The 17,132-nt window shown below is 43.0% G+C and overlaps 2 protein-coding genes and 1 long non-coding RNA gene across 5 annotated transcripts in view; 2 read left to right on the top strand and 1 right to left on the bottom strand.

The window, feature by feature from the left end:
* The window catches only part of LOC309506480, a 352,573-nt gene that overhangs the window by 112,596 nt on the left and 222,845 nt on the right, over positions 1-17,132 (bottom strand). The window lies entirely within an intron of this gene.
* The window catches only part of LOC309506328 (uncharacterized protein), an 89,446-nt gene that overhangs the window by 64,848 nt on the left and 7,466 nt on the right, over positions 1-17,132 (top strand). The window contains exon 1 of one of the 3 annotated variants that reach the window (XM_082180181.1): positions 15,794-15,880. The exons of the other annotated variants lie outside the window; for them this stretch is intronic. The gene's annotated coding sequence lies outside the window, so the exon portion shown is untranslated. Of the gene's footprint in view, positions 1-15,793; positions 15,881-17,132 lie in introns of those variants that run through there. 3 annotated transcript variants of the gene reach the window in all.
* LOC309506329 (uncharacterized protein) overlaps positions 15,399-17,132 on the top strand; it is a 44,379-nt gene continuing 42,645 nt past the window's right edge. Inside the window, exon 1 of the mRNA XM_082180184.1 lies at positions 15,399-15,857. The gene's annotated coding sequence lies outside the window, so the exon portion shown is untranslated. The remainder of the gene's footprint in view (positions 15,858-17,132) is intronic.

The raw sequence follows: 17,132 nt of genomic DNA, 5'->3' as shown, positions 1-17,132 counted from the left end.
TCACGGTCGAATCTTCGCAGAGGTGTTATGAAACGAGGATCATGCCACTTTGGCTATATGAGGGCGCTCAATGTCTGATTTCACATAGAACTACCGGTTTTCTGTCAATACGTTAACATTCAGCCTATTATGATAATGCTGTATATAAAAATGTGCAAAGAAAGAAGCTTTAAATAAATATTTTTTAACGTGCGTGAATAAATCCAAACACCCCGTGACAGATTTAAGTTTCACTTTCAATCCGTGACCGACAGAGGAGCGTCTTGGCGGCAAGGATTTAAATCTTTAAGTCAAGTCAAGTCAAGTCAAGTTTATTTGTATAGCGCTTTTCACAATACAGATTGTATCAAAGCAGCTTCTCAGTATTAAATTTAAATAATACAACAAAGTTTGTTTCAAGAGGAATTTATTGATTGATAAAATTAAATTAAGTATCCCCAAAATATCCCCAACTGAGCAAGCCAAAGGAAACAGTGGCAAGGAACCGAAAAACTCCATCAAGTGACCTAATGGTGTCCTAAAACTCCATCAGGTGACCTAATGGAGAAAAAAAACCTTGGGAGAACCCAGGCTCAGTCGGGGGCCAGTTCTCCTCTGGCATTTATGAGCTAGAGGCCGGATTGTAGTTTAAACTGTGGGATTATATGAATGCCTGGCTGAAGAGATGCGACTTTAATCTAGTTTTAAACTGGGAGAGCGAGTCTGAGCAACGAACAGTATCAGGAAGACTATTCCAGAGTTTTGGAGCCAAATGTGAAAATGCTCTCCCTCCTTTGGTGGTTCTGGATATCCTAGGTATGACCAAAAGCCTTGAATTTAGTGATCTTAAAGAGCGCGATGGATTATAGGGCGATAGAAGATCCGTTAAATAGACTGGAGCTAAGCCGTTTAGGGCTTTATAAGTCAGTAGCAATACCTTGTAATTAATACGGAACTTTATAGGTAACCAATGCAGTGATGATAAAATCGGTGTTATATGATCATATTTTCTTGATCTCGTAAGAACTCTAGCAGCGGCATTTTGGACTAACTGTAGCTTGTTTATTGAGGATGCAGGACAACCAGCTAATAAGGCATTACAGTAATCCAGTCTCGAGGTCATGAATGCATGACCTAACTTTTCTGCATCAGAAACTGATAGCATATTATGTAGCTTAGCAATGTTTCTAAGGTGGAAAAAGGCTGTTTTTGTAACATATGAAATATGATTTTCAAAAGACAGGTTGCAATCGAGTATAACACCCAGGTCTTTTACTGTAGCGGATAAAGTAACAGGACATCCTATGATGTTAAAGTTGTATTGTGCGAGGTTTTGTGGGCGGTTTTTTGAACCGATAAGTATTACCTCTGTCTTGTCTGGATTTAATAAAAGAAAATTACGCGTCATCCAATCTTTTATATCTTTAACACACTCTGTCAATTTGGAAAATTTAGCGTTCTCTTACGAGAGGTTCTCTCGTATTGCGTAAGCTAGCTTACGCTGCGGGAAAGTCTCCTTTCTCGAGATACTGAAGCCAAAAATTATCCTTAATTTTTTTAAACTTTGTCAACGCAGTGCGGCAGCCTGCAGACCTAGGGCAAGCGAATCGCGTGCCCATTGGCTGCTCTGCGGCAACTGCAGCAGCCTATGGCTGAGCCTTGCGCGTGACGTCACGTCCAATGAGCGCGCTTGGCGCGCTTAATGCGTCACAGCCCGTCATTAGGGGTGTGGCTTAGCGTATATAAGCAAGGAACAGAGGCTGCTTCACTGATTTCTGTCTCTTCAGCGAAGCTCTTCGCATCGCTGATCTTCGAGGAAGCCGCCGTCGAATCAAGCGACCAGCACGCCGAGGATTTCAGCCTGAGGACGCCGGCCGCTCGCCGCCTTCAGCCTTCCCTGCCTGCTGCGCCATCCGGCATATATATCCTTTCATTGCTCTGTGTTGTGTGTTTGTGTGTCCGCCGCGACACACCTGCATCTAAAAGAGCGCGAGGCGTTGTTGCAAATGCCTCGCTTATCCTGTGGCTCGTGCAGAGCCGCGCTCAGCGACGGAGACTGCCACGTGTTGTGCACTCTCTGCCTGGGCTTCGACCACGCAGCCCGCGCTCTCTCCGAGGGCGGCTGCGATCAGTGTGAGGAGTTACCGATGTCGACCCTACGGGCTCGACTCGCTAAGTTCGAGGAACCTCCACCTTCTCCGGCCACTTCTTCTGGGCCACGTAAGAAGAAACGTCGCTCCCAAAGGCCGCCGGAACTGGACGCTACAGCTGAGCGCTCGCCGGAACCTCTCCCGCGAGCCTCGCTCTCTCCTTCCCCCCCACCCTTCACCGACGCGCAGCTGCCGGCCTCTGCCCGCACTGCCGTCGTCCTGGGGGATGATGCAGATGATGCCGCTGACAGCTGCTCTCTGCTCGCGTCTGACAGCGAGGACTGGTCGGGCTCTCACCGCTCCGCCCCCTCGACTTTGGAGTCTACCAGATCACGTGCCAGTGTTGACGCGGAGCTTCTCCGCCTCCTCACTCAAGCGGTCGAGAGAATGGGACTGGATTGGTCCCCACCTAAGGAGCCGGAGCCCAATCGCCTTGACGGGTGCTTTCTACCTAGCCGCCGCCCTGCGCCTGCCTCTAGGTCAGCACCCTTCCTGCCTGAGCTCCACACCGAGCTCTCTAAATCCTGGAACACTCCATTCTCCACCAGACTCCGCTCGCCAGTCTCCTCGGCTCTCTCCCAGGTGGACAGAGCCGCCGAGAACGGCTATAATGCTATCCCCGCCGTTGAGGAAGCTGTGGCAACGCACCTTTGCCCGCCGTCTGCTAGATGGCGCTCAAAGTCTGCCCTGCCATCTAAAGCCTGCAGGACCACCTCAGCTCTCGCCGGCCGCGCTTTCGCCGCCTCCGGCCAGGCTGCTTCCGCCCTGCACTCAATGGCCGTCCTTCAGATCCTTCAAGCCGACCTCCTCCGTGAGCTGGATGAGAAGGGCTCGGGTCCGTCCGCCTTAACTGATCTGCGCAGCGCTACGGATCTTGCGCTACGCGCCACCAAGACCGCTGCTCAAGCCATCGGCAGATCCATGGCCGCGCTCACCGTCATCGACAGACACCTCTGGCTGACTCTCGCTGACATGAGTGACTCTGAGCGCGCTGTTTTCCTGAACGCACCACTTTTGCCCACCGGCCTCTTTGGCCCTGCGGTCAGCGGAATTGTGGATCGGTTCTCCGAAGTTCAGAAGGCGTCACAGGCGATGAACCTCTTCCTGCCCCGCCGTTCGAGCCCAGCCACAGGCCGCCCTCAAACTCAGCCTCCTGTGCGCAGCTCTAACCAGCGCTCTTCCAGGCCTCCCAGCGCTTCGCAGCGACGCCAGGGCAGTCGCCCCAGGTCACGCTCGACCAGCCGTCACAGACCGCCGCCCCCACGGGGCCCGCGGCCCAAGATCGCGTTGAAACCTGAGCCCGCGAAGTCCTCCTAGCATCCGCAAGGAGGAAAAGATGGTTGGGTCCCGCTACGGCCGGACCGCCATCGAAACGCATAGCTCTGTCAGTCCCCTATGTTCAGGCTACTGCAGCAGCACACACCGCAGCCAACGAGCCAGTAATGACACTCGCTCGCCTGCACACAAACGCCGTTTTCACGGCGACTCAGATAAATCTCAAAAAGAGTATAAGTGCTTTAAGTGTAGAAAATGTGCCCACACCCACGTGTTCACTGCTTCACACATGTACAATCCCCATGGTAACGCGCCCAGAGCGCTCTCTCATAAAGCGGCCTCACACCGCTCGAGTACTAAATGTAGGAAATGTGCCCACACTTCCGTGCCCACACCTACTCGCTGCTCGCTCTGTCACTCAGTTACCTCAAGTTGCTACGGCTCAAGCCGCAGGGATATTAAGTGTAGGAAAAGTGCCCACTCCCGTGTGCTCACTGCCTCACACAGACCAGGTTCCCATGGCAACGCGTCCAGAGCACTATCTCTTAAAGCGGAAACTTTCCGCTCGAGCATCAAGTGCAGAAAATGTGCCCACAGCATTGTGCTCACACCTGCCCACTACCCGCTCTGCCAGACAGGTTGCAAACCTCATAAAGCTCCCAAACACTGGCCGTGTCATAAGTGCAAATCCCGCGCCAGCTCACGAGCACGCGCACCCACTTTCAGACACCATTATCCCCACGCCGCTCTCGCGCCTGGGGTATTTGACAGCAGCTCACGCTGCATCGTCCGAGATCGAGCTTCTAAAATCTGCACAGTCGGCCAGCCCTGTTCTTCTGCCCTCGTGTCCGAGCATCGGCGGCGCGCGCGCCGCCCCATCCTCTCTGGTACAGGTTCCCCATCCCGCGCAACGCGGCGATCTGAACTCAGAGACCATTCGACCCCTAGCTATGCATGCAAAAGCATGGGAAGCTATTCAGGGCGCGTCAGAATGGGTGCTCAACACCATAAGACACGGCTATTCGCTCCAATTTGCTCGTCGCCCTCCGCGCTTTCTAGCGCAGACGGAAACGAAAGTGAGTTTGGAAACAGCGCATCTGCTTCAAGCAGAAATAGCAAAGCTGCTGCGAAAAGGGGCCATAGAACAAGTTCATCCTTCCTCGAGCGAGTCAGGCTTTTACAGCCGTTACTTCCTCGTTCCCAAGAAGGACGGAGCATTAAGACCTATTTTAGATCTGAGACATCTGAACAAGGCTCTCATGAGACGGCCGTTCAGGATGATTACAACCAGACAGATCCTTGCGCAAGTTCGCCCAGGAGACTGGTTTATCTCTCTCGATCTGAAAGACGCGTATTTCCAGATCCAAATAACTCCCCGTCACAGGCCATTCTTGAGATTCGCCTTCGACGGTCGAGCTTATCAATACACAGTCCTGCCGTTCGGCCTGTTTTTAGCACCCCGTACATTTACGAAATGCATGGACACGGCTCTCGCTCCCCTGAGGAGTCAGGGAATGCGAATTCTGAACTATCTGGACGATTGGCTCGTTCTAGCGCAGTCAGAGACAGAACTTGTGTCTCACAGAACAGCGCTACTCGACCACCTGGAGGGTCTGGGTCTAGCGGTCAACTGGACCAAGAGCTCGCTCTCGCCCCGGCAGTCAATTTCCTTTCTCGGAATAGAACTGGACTCGGTGGCAATGACGGCCAGATTGTCGGAGCAGCGCGCGCGCCGCATTCAGCGCCTCGCTGCATCCTTCAAAGAAGGCAACCAGGTTCCCCTGAAAGCATTTCAGCGCATTCTGGGGCATATGGCCTCAGCTGCAGCAGTCCTTCAGCTGGGTTTACTGCGCATGCGCCCGCTTCAACGCTGGCTGAAAGCGCGCGTATCCCATCGAGCCTGGGCGACCAGCGGCTCGCTAATCAGAGTGACTCAGGTCTGTGTCTCAGCCCTGCAGCCCTGGCTAGCAGCCGAATGGTATCACACTGGAGTGACTATGGGAGTGGTTTCACACCGGAAAGTTGTCTCAACAGACGCGTCCAACCTAGGTTGGGGAGCGCTCTTCGAAGGCAGACCGGTCTATGGCCACTGGTCAGACCAGGAGAATCTCCTACACATAAACTGTCTAGAGATGCTTGCGGTCGAGAAAGCGCTCATGCACTTCCTCCCATTCCTCCATGGTCACCATGTTCTAGTCCGCACGGACAACACTTCAGTAGTGGCCTATGTGAACCGCCAGGGCGGTGTCAGATCAAAGCAACTCTGCGCCCTGACGGAACGCCTCCTCGTATGGGCTCAGCACTCTCTGCGCTCTCTGAGAGCATCGCATGTGCCTGGCCATCTGAACGAGGGCCCCGACAGACTGTCCAGGGACAACGTTCCCCCTGGGGAGTGGTCTCTACACCCCCAAACAGTCCAGTCGCTGTGGCGCCGCTTTGGCAGAGCGAAAGTCGACCTCTTTGCGTCAAAGGACAACGCGCACTGCCCAGTGTTCTTTTCAAAGAGCGAGGACGCGCTGGCCCAGACATGGCCCAGCGGCCCGCTATATGCGTTTCCACCGGTCTCTCTGCTGCCTCAGGTCATCGAGAGAGTCAGGAAAGCGCGCCACACAGTGCTCCTCATAGCCCCGTTCTGGGAGAACCAAGCTTGGTTCCCGGAACTCATACAATTGGCAGACTCAGCCCCCTGGCCGATTCCGGTGCGGAGAGACCTTCTCTCTCAAGCCCACGGCTCGATTTGGCATCCCCACCCAGAGCACTGGTCTCTGCATGCGTGGAGCCTCAACAATTACATGCTGATCTACCAGAAGGGGTGATGAACACGATCATACAAGCTAGAGCCCCCTCCACGAGGCGGCTCTACACGTCTAAATGGTCGGTGTTTAACAAATGGTGCACTACCAGAGGGCTTAATCCACAGACATGTGGGGTCTCGCACGTTTTGTGCTTCCTTCAAGAGTTACTGGACGCGGGCAGGTCCCCCTCCACGCTCAAAGTCTATGTCGCGGCCATTTCAGCGCTCTCTGTCTCAGAGCCGGGCCGCGCATTAGGAAGGAACGAGTTTGTCATCCGCTTCCTTAGAGGAGCGAGGAGGATGAACCCCCCGCGACCCCCTTCGGTTCCTATGTGGGATCTTTCACTGGTCTTAGACGCACTGAAAGCACATCCCTTTGAACCAGGGATGGAAATTAGCACCCGCCACCAGCCAAATGCGGGTGATTTTGTGTTGTGGCGGGTAAACTCGCTTCACCTACCGGCCACCGTGGCGGGTAAATAAAAATATACTGTTTCACACAGACGGCGGACACTTTTAGAGGACATAAGTGTACGCTGAAATAAAGTCTTTCACCTCAGAAAAACGGACTTTCTTGTCCTGTCACGTCAGCCGTTATCCTGTGCTCGGAGCGCACACTCTTCAATTGCACGCGCAAATGCGGCGGCGCGCGCTGTGTATCGCCTCACTGTATATAAAGTGCACAAGAAACTACGAGCATGCAACGCCGTTACGTTGTAAATTACACAAAATAAAAGTAATGCAGGTATGATTTTCATTCTGTTCACCAGGAGCAGTTTCCATGGTTCATTAACAGTTATTGTTAATATTGTGTATTCACCATGGCAACTGTCGTTTCCATATTAACCCCAAAAATGCCACTTTATTTTTCTTTGTGTTATTTTTAATATTTTTAAATGACTCTAGTGGCTCATACCAACATTGTATTAACAAAAACTAGTTTGGGACTGCTATTTAATAGCTTTAGCATAGGCCTAATGTTTATTTATTAGTAGCCTACTAGTCTTTACTATTAGTCATATTCTTACAATTTATGTTAAGTAAAGGGGGACAGTACTTGTGTGTGTGGAAATAGCCGGTTTCAATAAAACTACTTGTGACATGTCATATTTGGCTTTGACTTTGACTGAACATTTGCTCTCACTTTGCGGAAAAAATATCGGGATATATATCGTATATCGATATTCAGCCTAAATAATCGGGATATGACTTTTGGTCCATATCGCCCAGCCCTAGTTTCATTGTTGGGACTAAAAACCTAAAACTGGAAGCCATAAAAGACCACGAATCATTCAAATGCCACATCCAGGTAAAAAAGAGAAATATATATAAGAGAGAAAGAGAAAATGTCAGTATTTCATTGAGACTTGAGATTAAATAAACTGCTTAAGTATTGTAGATCTTGTAGTATTAATTTTCACATGCAGTTACACATTGTCGGTTAAAAACAAGAAAGTGGCTGGTAAAAACATTGAGTGGCTGGTAGATTTTGAAATCCACCAGCCACAGTGGCCGGTGGACAAAAAAGTTAATTTCCATCCCTGCTTTGAACCCTTAGAAACTGTGGATATGAAATACCTCACGCTCAAAACCGTTTTTCTGATAGCTCTGTCTTCAGTAAAACGTGTGGGAGACCTTCACGCGTTATCCACTAACGCTGCGTGCCTCGAGTTCGGACCCAATAACTCTAAAGTTATTCTCAGACCGAGGCATGGGTACGTCCCCAAAATTCTGGGCACTCCCTTCAGAGCGCAGGTCATTTCCCTTTCAGCCCTGCCAAATGCTGGCTGCGAGGCAGATAGTAATCTCCTCTGCCCAGTTAGAGCACTAAAAAGCTATATTTCACGCTCCGCCGCCTTCAGGCGTTCAGAGCAGCTCTTTGTTTCGTTTGGTGGGCGCACCAAGGGTCTCGCCGCCTCGAAACACACCCTGTCCAGATGGATAGTTGATGCTATCGCAGCTGCTTACGCATCAAAAAACCTGCAGTGCCCTTTGGGCATTCGGGCACACTCCACCAGAGGCATGGCCTCATCGTGGGCGTGGTCCAGTGGGATTCCCATTCATGACATTTGTGCGGCGGCAGGCTGGGCCTCCCCCTCCACATTTGTTAGGTTTTACAACCTGGAAGTCCCCGCTTTGCAGGCCAAAGTGCTATCAGTCTAAGTCTCGCGTAAGCCAGCCCACTGTCTGTGCGCGGGCTATGTTGCGGATTTAGCTCTACTGGTTGAGCTACACTATGTGGGAAGTGTTAGTTGGACCGGCTGTGCCGCTCCCTGCCCCATATTATGTGCTTGTGTACTGTGGTATCTTGGCCGCCCAGCTCCGCTTCGCGTTCCCTGGGCCCCCTCCCATGGGATTCATTCAGGATGCTGGGCGCGCGCACGGCGTTGACAAGGGTGTTCCCGCAGCGTAAGCTAGCTTACGCAATACGAGAGAACCTCTCGTAAGAGAACGTACTCGGTTACTAACGTAACCTCTGTTCTCTCTAGAGAGGGAACGAGTATTGCGTAACCCGCCGTGCTCTCGCCACGAGCTCATTTCGCTTCATGCGACAGAAACCAGTGAAGCAGCCTCTGTTCCTTGCTTATATACGCTAAGCCACTCCCCTAATGACGGGCTGTGACGCATTAAGCGCGCCAAGCGCGCTCATTGGACGTGACGTCACGCGCAAGGCTCAGCCATAGGCTGCTGCAGTTGCCGCAGAGCAGCCAATGGGCACGCGATTCGCTTGCCCTAGGTCTGCAGGCTGCCGCACTGCGTTGACAAAGTTTTAAAAAATTAAGGATAATTTTTGGCTTCAGTATCTCGAGAAAGGAGACTTTCCCGCAGCGTAAGCTAGCTTACGCAATACTCGTTCCCTCTCTAGAGAGAACAGAGGTTACGTTAGTAACCGAGTACGTTTTCATCCGGCCTTGATGAAATATATATTTGAGTGTCATCAGCATAACAATGGAAACTAATTCCATGTTTCCTTATAATATTTCCAAGTGGCATCATATATATTGAAAATAACAGAGGGCCTAACACAGATCCCTGCAGCACTCCATAGTTTACTGGAGTTATGATCGATTTTTCTCCATTTAAATAGACAAAATGGTAGCGGTCAGATAGGTATGATTTGAACCAGCTTAGTGCTTGACCTTGAACACCAGTATAATTTTGTAGTCGATCTAAGAGTATTGTGTGATCTATAGTATCGAACGCAGCACTAAGATCAAGTAAAACTAGTATTGAGATACAGCCTTGGTCAGAAGCTAAAAGTAAATCAATTGTGATTTTAACGAGCGCAGTTTCAGTGCTATGATGCGGTCTGAATCCAGACTGAAACTTTTCATAGATATCATTTAACAATGTCTGGGATAAGAAAATCTAAAGTGTGGATGTACACCATCAGAAAGGATATTCTCCAAGGTTGGATTTAGCATCAGGAAAACCATGATCGCACTTCTGCCGGCCAACGTTAACAAGTTAGTTTTCCACAGTACATTCTAAAATGCTTTACGTCGGCGAAAAAACGCTTTTAAAACGCTTAAAAGGCACTTTAACGTGGCTTAATGTATGTACACAGTACACACTTTATTAAGAAACCATATGTGCAGATAAGCAGATTAACCCAGAATATGAACGCAATGCGTTCCTCCTATAGTAAAGCGTTTTCATATTTTAATTTAACTATTTTAGGAGATTAAGTCGTTAAACGTTTTTCACGTTACGTGTTTTAGAATGTATTTTATCCGCGCGCACAATTTGAAAAGACTCCAACGGACACAGACAGAGTGAAAGACTGGATTTGTTCTCTCGATCAGGTAGGGTACAAGTGGTTTCAAAACTTTTCAGCCGGTTCTAATTTGATTTTTGGATGCTGTGAACATTTTTAGCTAAAAAGACTGCCTCTCCAGTTCAGCATTTATTGTTGTTTTTGCAGTTAAAAAGACAAAGTAGAAAATTCTGGCTATTATCGTTATTTAAAAATTTCTTTATTTTAATTTTATTTATTGATCTGTCAGGGTTATTTAATCTAACTATTTGTGGCTTGTGTTTTGAATATATGTTCCCCTGCACTTTAGGCATTTTGCACACATTTGCTCCTCATCTTGTGACTTGATTCTGATTTTTTTCGTTTTGTATTTTTATTTATAAGAAAGGTATATTCTGTTCTAATTTAATTCAGTAAATTAATTGTTTCTTTTTTCGGTGCATCGATGTTGTGCTGTAGCCTACTTAGAGCCTGCTCGCACAGGTAATTTAGCCGATTTAATTTGATTTGCATGTGAAATGTAAATCCTGTCTGCAGTGTGGCCTTTCTGGAGTTATTTGTGTTATTTCTTAGATTTATTGATCCAAAATGATTTTATACATTTTCATATCTTTGTGTGATTTTCTGTACATCGCGGCTTTGAATTGTTAAAGCCCCGCCCCCAAACACATGATTCGACTATTAGTCGACTATAGGCAAGACTTGACGATTCTGATTCGACTATGAAAATCCATAGTCGGGGACACCCCTAGTTCATTTATAGGCTATTGACAACTTTGACTACATTTGTTTACTACGCCGCCATTGTTTATGCTCACTGGGAAACGCAAAGCTAACGTTATCTTGCTATTATTGCGTCCTTGTATGGGAGCTAGTTATAACCTCAGGTGGCGAAACAATTTTAAGATAATGTTTCTCTTTTTCTGCATTCTGTTCTGCAATATATAAAAGCATTGATCTAACTTGGCAACATTACACATTGAATGGAGTATCAGTAAAAAGTATCAGTAAGTGTTTGTAGTGACTACTTTGACTTTCCTTTATGCCGGAAGGGAGGGGAGGAGGGAGGGTCTAGCTAGCCTCCGTTTTGTTTGACAACAATACGAATGTCAACAAGAAGTTCTGTCTCCCGGCATCGCTTAGAGCACCTTTAAATGTCGAAGTATGATTTTTTTTTCACATTTGTTAACTATGGATTGATCACTTAAGCCTGTTTTTCATGCAATAAACCCTTTAAAATGTGATTTTGAGCGTTTTTATTATTAATGTTATTATTAATAATAAAAATGTTCCATGCAGCTGCCACACACAAATGTAATTCAATAGCAATGACAATATTTGATGATTTTATTTATTTATTACAAAACTGTGCAGCCCTTTCCTATATCTCTATCCATGATATTGATCCATAATAAAAGGATGTTTGGATGAGGGATGGATGTATGGATATCTATCTATACAAATGTACAAACAATATCAAACTATACAGATAAAATAGTACTGAATTATGTGTGTTACACACAAGTGTTACAACTAACCCCTCTGTATGTTACAGTTAACCCCACATATGGGGTAAGTTGTAACATTTGCACTTCTGTCACTTTCGGTGCAACTGTACTAAATGGTAGGTCCTAGAAAAAGACTTTAAGTGTTCATTTGTAGCAGTGATGTGTATGTTGCTTGTGTAAAAAAATAAAAATAAATTTAATCGAACTAAATTTTTTTAATAATTGAGCCAAAACTAAAATGTGTTAGGTTGTGCCCCGCGAGTTATGTCGTTGTTTACGGAAACGCACCCCAGACCAAACTTCCGAATGTATTACTTACATCAGGTATACTTAACTAAGAACGTTTCAGGAAACACATATTAACGATAAGGTACAGCTTAAGGTATAACTTAAGAACGATGTAGCGTTAAGAAGGATTCGGGAACTTCAGCCTTGGTCATTTTTCCGTTTTAAAGCATGAAATCGAGTCAGTGGACATCACACGAGCAACGTGCAAACTTTGCGCGAGAGTTATGCTGATGAAGAGGTCTCAAACCACAGTCAATTATTCACTAGAAAGTGAAAGTAAAAAGCTTTCGGAATCTGATGCTGCATTAATACTGCGTATATTCTCAGAGACCACGAGAGACACATCTAATTAAACAAATACTGATATAACTTTCTTAATTTATTTTCTTAATATTTCTCTTGTGGCCCATAACTGAGAAGAGTTATCAAGTTGTTTTTGAAAGTCAGTGTTTGAAATAAAACTGCTCGTAATTTTCATTGATGATTGTTGCAGGGTTTTGTAATTATATAGACTGTTAATAAGTTTAATGATGCACTCTTCTATTGTTTCAGCAGAAGCTGCTTACCCTTACGAAAAAGAAGTTTATTCAAGTGTTCTATTAGTATACTTCTTTTAAACTAAAAATAAGAAAGTATACTTTCGGTCTACTTTTTATATACTTCTCAGAAATATACTTTATGTACTTCTCAGAAATATACTTCAAATTGCACTTAAGTATACTTGACTTATAAATACTGACAGAAAAGTCTAAGTAAATTTGGCCTATACTTGTTGATCGAGATATACTTAAAAGTATAATTAAGTATTCTAAGTATTCTTGGCTTGTAGCCTACTTGTGTTTACTATTTTGATTGAGTAGCTTATTAAATACTTTTTTAAAAACATAATTACACACCGTCTTATAAACAAACATGTTCAGCTTTATATAGTAACAAACTTTCGGGTGGAATAGCTTATAGAGTAAATAAAATAAGCATGGAAAATAAGTTTATTCAAGTGTTCTATTAGTATACTTCTTTTCAACTAAAAAGAAGAAAGCATACTTTCAGTCTACATTTTATATACTTCTCAAAAATATACTTAATTACACTTAAGTGTACTTGACTTATACTGAGAGAAAAGTCCAAGTATATTTGGCCTATACTTGTAGGCTACTCAATCTTTTGATCGAGATTAAAATTTGAATTTTTCAAAGTATACTTGGCTTGTAGTTGTGTTAACTCTTTTGATCGAGTAGCCTATTAAATATACTTTTTTTTTTACATCGTTTTTCATATACAGTCTTATGAAACTTTGTATTAAAATATTGATATAAAACAGATATGTTTCTAATTCTGCGTATCTGAATTTTTGTGTAGGCTAGTCCACTGGTAGTGTACATATTTACTTTAATTTAACTTTTCCCCACCATTGACTGAATTTTCCAGCTATCCATGTTTTCACTGGTATACGGTAGGGGGCGCTATGACACATCTTCTAGTACAGAATCTCTGGATCAAAACACAGGAGAAGAAGAAGCTGAAAGAGGTGATAGAAGATCACTCAAATGTAAAATAATGTAATATCAAACATTAAACAGCTTGTAAATCAAAACTGCTTAATGTTTCCAAATGAAATGAAGCGTAGGCCTAACCCATGAAGAGAAAACGACTGTGAAGCTTTGGGGGGTGTTGGACTCGATCTACTCCACCTGTGTTTTGATCATCGTTCTGGATCTAATCAAGGCGTAGTCTTTGACAAAAATGTGATTTTCTCAACTATTTTGTTTAAAATGTTGCCTTTATGAAACTTACTGACATTCAAGTGTTGATAAAAAAGGATGCATGCAGCTAATAAAATGTTTTTAAAATTAAAGTAGAGTTAAAGGTATTTTTCAAGTATAAAAAAAATAACATTTGAACATAGTAGTAATAGGCCTACTGCAACTGCAAAAATTGTATATAAATAGTAAACTATAAGTATAATGTTAAGTTCACTTAAAGAAAACTTGTAGAATAAAACTACTAAACTAGTAGTTTACTGAGAGTACATTAAAAGAAAACTTGTAGTATAAAACTACTAAACTAGTAGTTTACTGAGAGTAAAAGAGTAAAAATAATATATAAATAGTAAACTATAAGTATAATGTTAAGTTCACTTAAAGAAAACTTGTAGTATAAAACTAAACTAGTAGTTTACTGAGAGTACATTAAAATAAAACTTGTAGTATAAAACTACTAAACTAGTAGTTTACTGAGAGTATACTTCAAAGTTGCTACAAGTATTAAAATAGTAAACTACTAGTATACTCATAAGTTCACTTGCAGTACAAATGAGAATCATAATTATGAACTAGTTGTGTACTTAAAGTTTACTACTGTTACACTTATAGTACACTTAAACATATACTTTTATATACTTCAAGTGGGCCAATTTAGTCCCAAGCGGTATTAAAATAGTACACTTACAAGTTTACTACTACATATTGACATTAGTATACTTACTACATAAAGTATACTTAAAAATATACTTGAACATTACTCAAGTATACTTCATAAAATTAACTTGAAGTATACTTTTTTTTCGTAAGGGTAGCTTTCTGATGCTTGACATCAGAACCCCAAGACTGTGCTGTTAAAGATGGAGTTTATTAAAGTGGAGATTGAAGACATGAGTGATCCAGAACCATCCAGCATAAAACATGAAGATGCAGAGAAAGAAATAGGTTGGTTTCCATTCTTGATCCTTCTATAATTTATGAATTAATCATCAGTATATGGATGATAAATGATAGAGAAATAATAGAGAAATATAGAGAAATGCATGCAAATGATCATAACCTTGTATAAAACTGAACTGACCTTTCCACATCAAATATACATTATACTCACACAGACAGATACCTTATGTCTTGTTTTCTGCTAAGTTTTTTTTTTCTTTTCTTTTTTTTCTCAACTGATTCTAACAGCTCAATACATTTTATTTTAGTCCAGCTGTAAGTGACGGAGCAAAGACAGAATCTAAATGATGTAAAGAAACACTGTGACTTCAAAACTCAAGGAACAAAAGCCAAAAAGCTGCACTCCTGCTCTAAGTGTGGAAAGAGTTTCCAAAATAAAGCAAACCTTAAGACACACATGAGAATTCACACTGGAGAAAAAATGTATACATGCACTCAGTGTGGAAAGAGTTTTACTCAAGCATCAGGTCTCAGTTATCATCTGTGCGTTCACTCTGGAGAAAAAACATTCAACTGTGATCAGTGTGGTAAAGATTTTATTTTGTCATCACAACTAAATAAACATCTGAAAGTTCATTCAGATGAGAGGCCTTATATGTGTTCTCTCTGTGGAAAGAGTTTTTCACGGCTGAACAGTTGTAAACGGCACCAGAAAACACATAATGAAGTGAGAGATCATGTGTGTTGTGACTGTGGGATGAGCTTTACTACAGCTGCTGAACTGAAACGACACCAAAGAATTCATACTGGAGAAAAACCTTACAAGTGCTCATATTGTGACAAGAGTTTCAGTCGTTCTGGAAACCTGAAATCACAAGAGCGAGTTCATACTGGAGAGAAGCCGTACTACTGTACTCAGTGTGAGAAGAGTTTCAGAGATTCAACAGGTTTTGTCAAATGGCTATCATAGCATAATCAGAGAGGGCTTTCTACATCTAGGCTACATTCTACATTGTAAAATTAATTGCATGTCATTAAGCAAACGGCATTTAGTCATTCAGCTTTATATTATATATGTATAATTATTGTGTATTATTAATTATGATTTGATTAGTGTATTTGCTTAATAATAGTGCGGAGATTTACTTAATGCGGCCCCTTTAAGAAATATGACACCACGCGCACTGAGCATGCGCAGAAGAGGATGCGCCTGAGCCCTCTAGGCTATTTTATTTCGTCTCTCTTTTTTCTTTTTGTTGTTTCCTTTGACGTTAAGTAATAGTTGATTATATTATGATCCCCTTTAAGTTTATGTTATTATGTTAATGTTCTTGTTGAAACTTTAATCAGTTGAAGCTGAAAGTGACGCTGTTAACGATCGTGAATGAAGGACAAATCACAAATGTGGAATGTTTTCTTCGGATGTCGTATATTTCCAGTCTGCAGGTCAGAGATGTTATATTTATAATGTAAGAATGGATATTTGTGTTGCCTAAATGTACATTGTTCGTAGTGGAACGTACAGAGAATTAAATATAGTCTGTAATTAATCTTACAGCCTCTATTCAGTCAGTACATATTGTGTATGATTTCTCTTAAAGTCATATATTATTTTAAGAATTTAACCTATGACTTGTTTCATCCTTATTAAGTCTGGATTCCCATAAAAAAGAACAACCTCCCTATAGAGCCAATTAAAATGCAACTAATATATACTAACAACTAATATATAGCCTAACCATATCAAAATAAAACTCATTTAATTTAAGAAGTATAATTATTAAAGTATTTCAGTATAAATTCACTAACCCTGAATTTGGCAGATCTGGGATCATCTGAACTTCAAAGCTGCACAGATTATCTCATTTTGGAAAGAGTTTTACATACAGATCTCAATAATCATCTGCACCGTCACTCTGGAGAAAAACCATTCAACTGTGATCAGTATGGTATTTATTTTTGTTTAATCTAAAATGTCACCTGAAAAAACAAACTGACCTGAAAAATCATGTGTGTTGTGAATGTGGGAGGATCTTTACGGCAGCTAAACAACTGAAACAGCACCAAAAAATTTATAGAAAAACCATATGCTCATATTGTGACAGTTTCTGTGCACTGAAATCACATGAGCAACTTCATACTGGAGAGAAGCCGTACCTCCAAAAGTGTGCTCATTCAGATAAAAACTTATGGATTAGCATGTTTACTTCAAATAAATGTTCTGATTGTATTTTTACCCAAAATTATGAATTAAGAATTATGTAACGATATCTTAAACTCTCACATGTAATTTGTTTCATTCATACTTATGTCATGGATGTATTACTGAGAGTAATTCACTATTTTGTAAAGGGGGGGTCAAAATAATTTTTTTACCTGAGATTTGGAGACAAATTATGGGGGCAAAAAAATTACTTTAGAAAGATGGCAGCATCATTATTTGATTTTTATACAGAGATTGGTAGATCTATTACTAAACTCTGTTGACTTTAGAAATCTTTGTTGGGTTAAATGACAAAGGTGACAGTTCAAAAATGGGAAAAAACACATTTTGTGCTTTTTGCCCAGTTTGCATGCCGTTAACTCAAGAATTATTAAATATATCTTAAAGGGCACCTATTATGCAAAATTCTCTTTTACACGGTGTTTGAACATAAATGTGTGTTTGCTGTGTGTGTACACAACTACCCTATAATGATAAAAATCCACCCAGTGCTTTTC

Source organism: Leuciscus leuciscus (genome assembly GCF_965113295.1).
Source record: "Leuciscus leuciscus genome assembly, chromosome: 9".
Classification (NCBI taxonomy): Eukaryota; Metazoa; Chordata; class Actinopteri; order Cypriniformes; family Leuciscidae; genus Leuciscus; species Leuciscus leuciscus.
The sequence above is the reverse complement of the archived record's forward strand: the minus strand, read 5'-3'. Positions and strand labels throughout refer to the sequence as shown.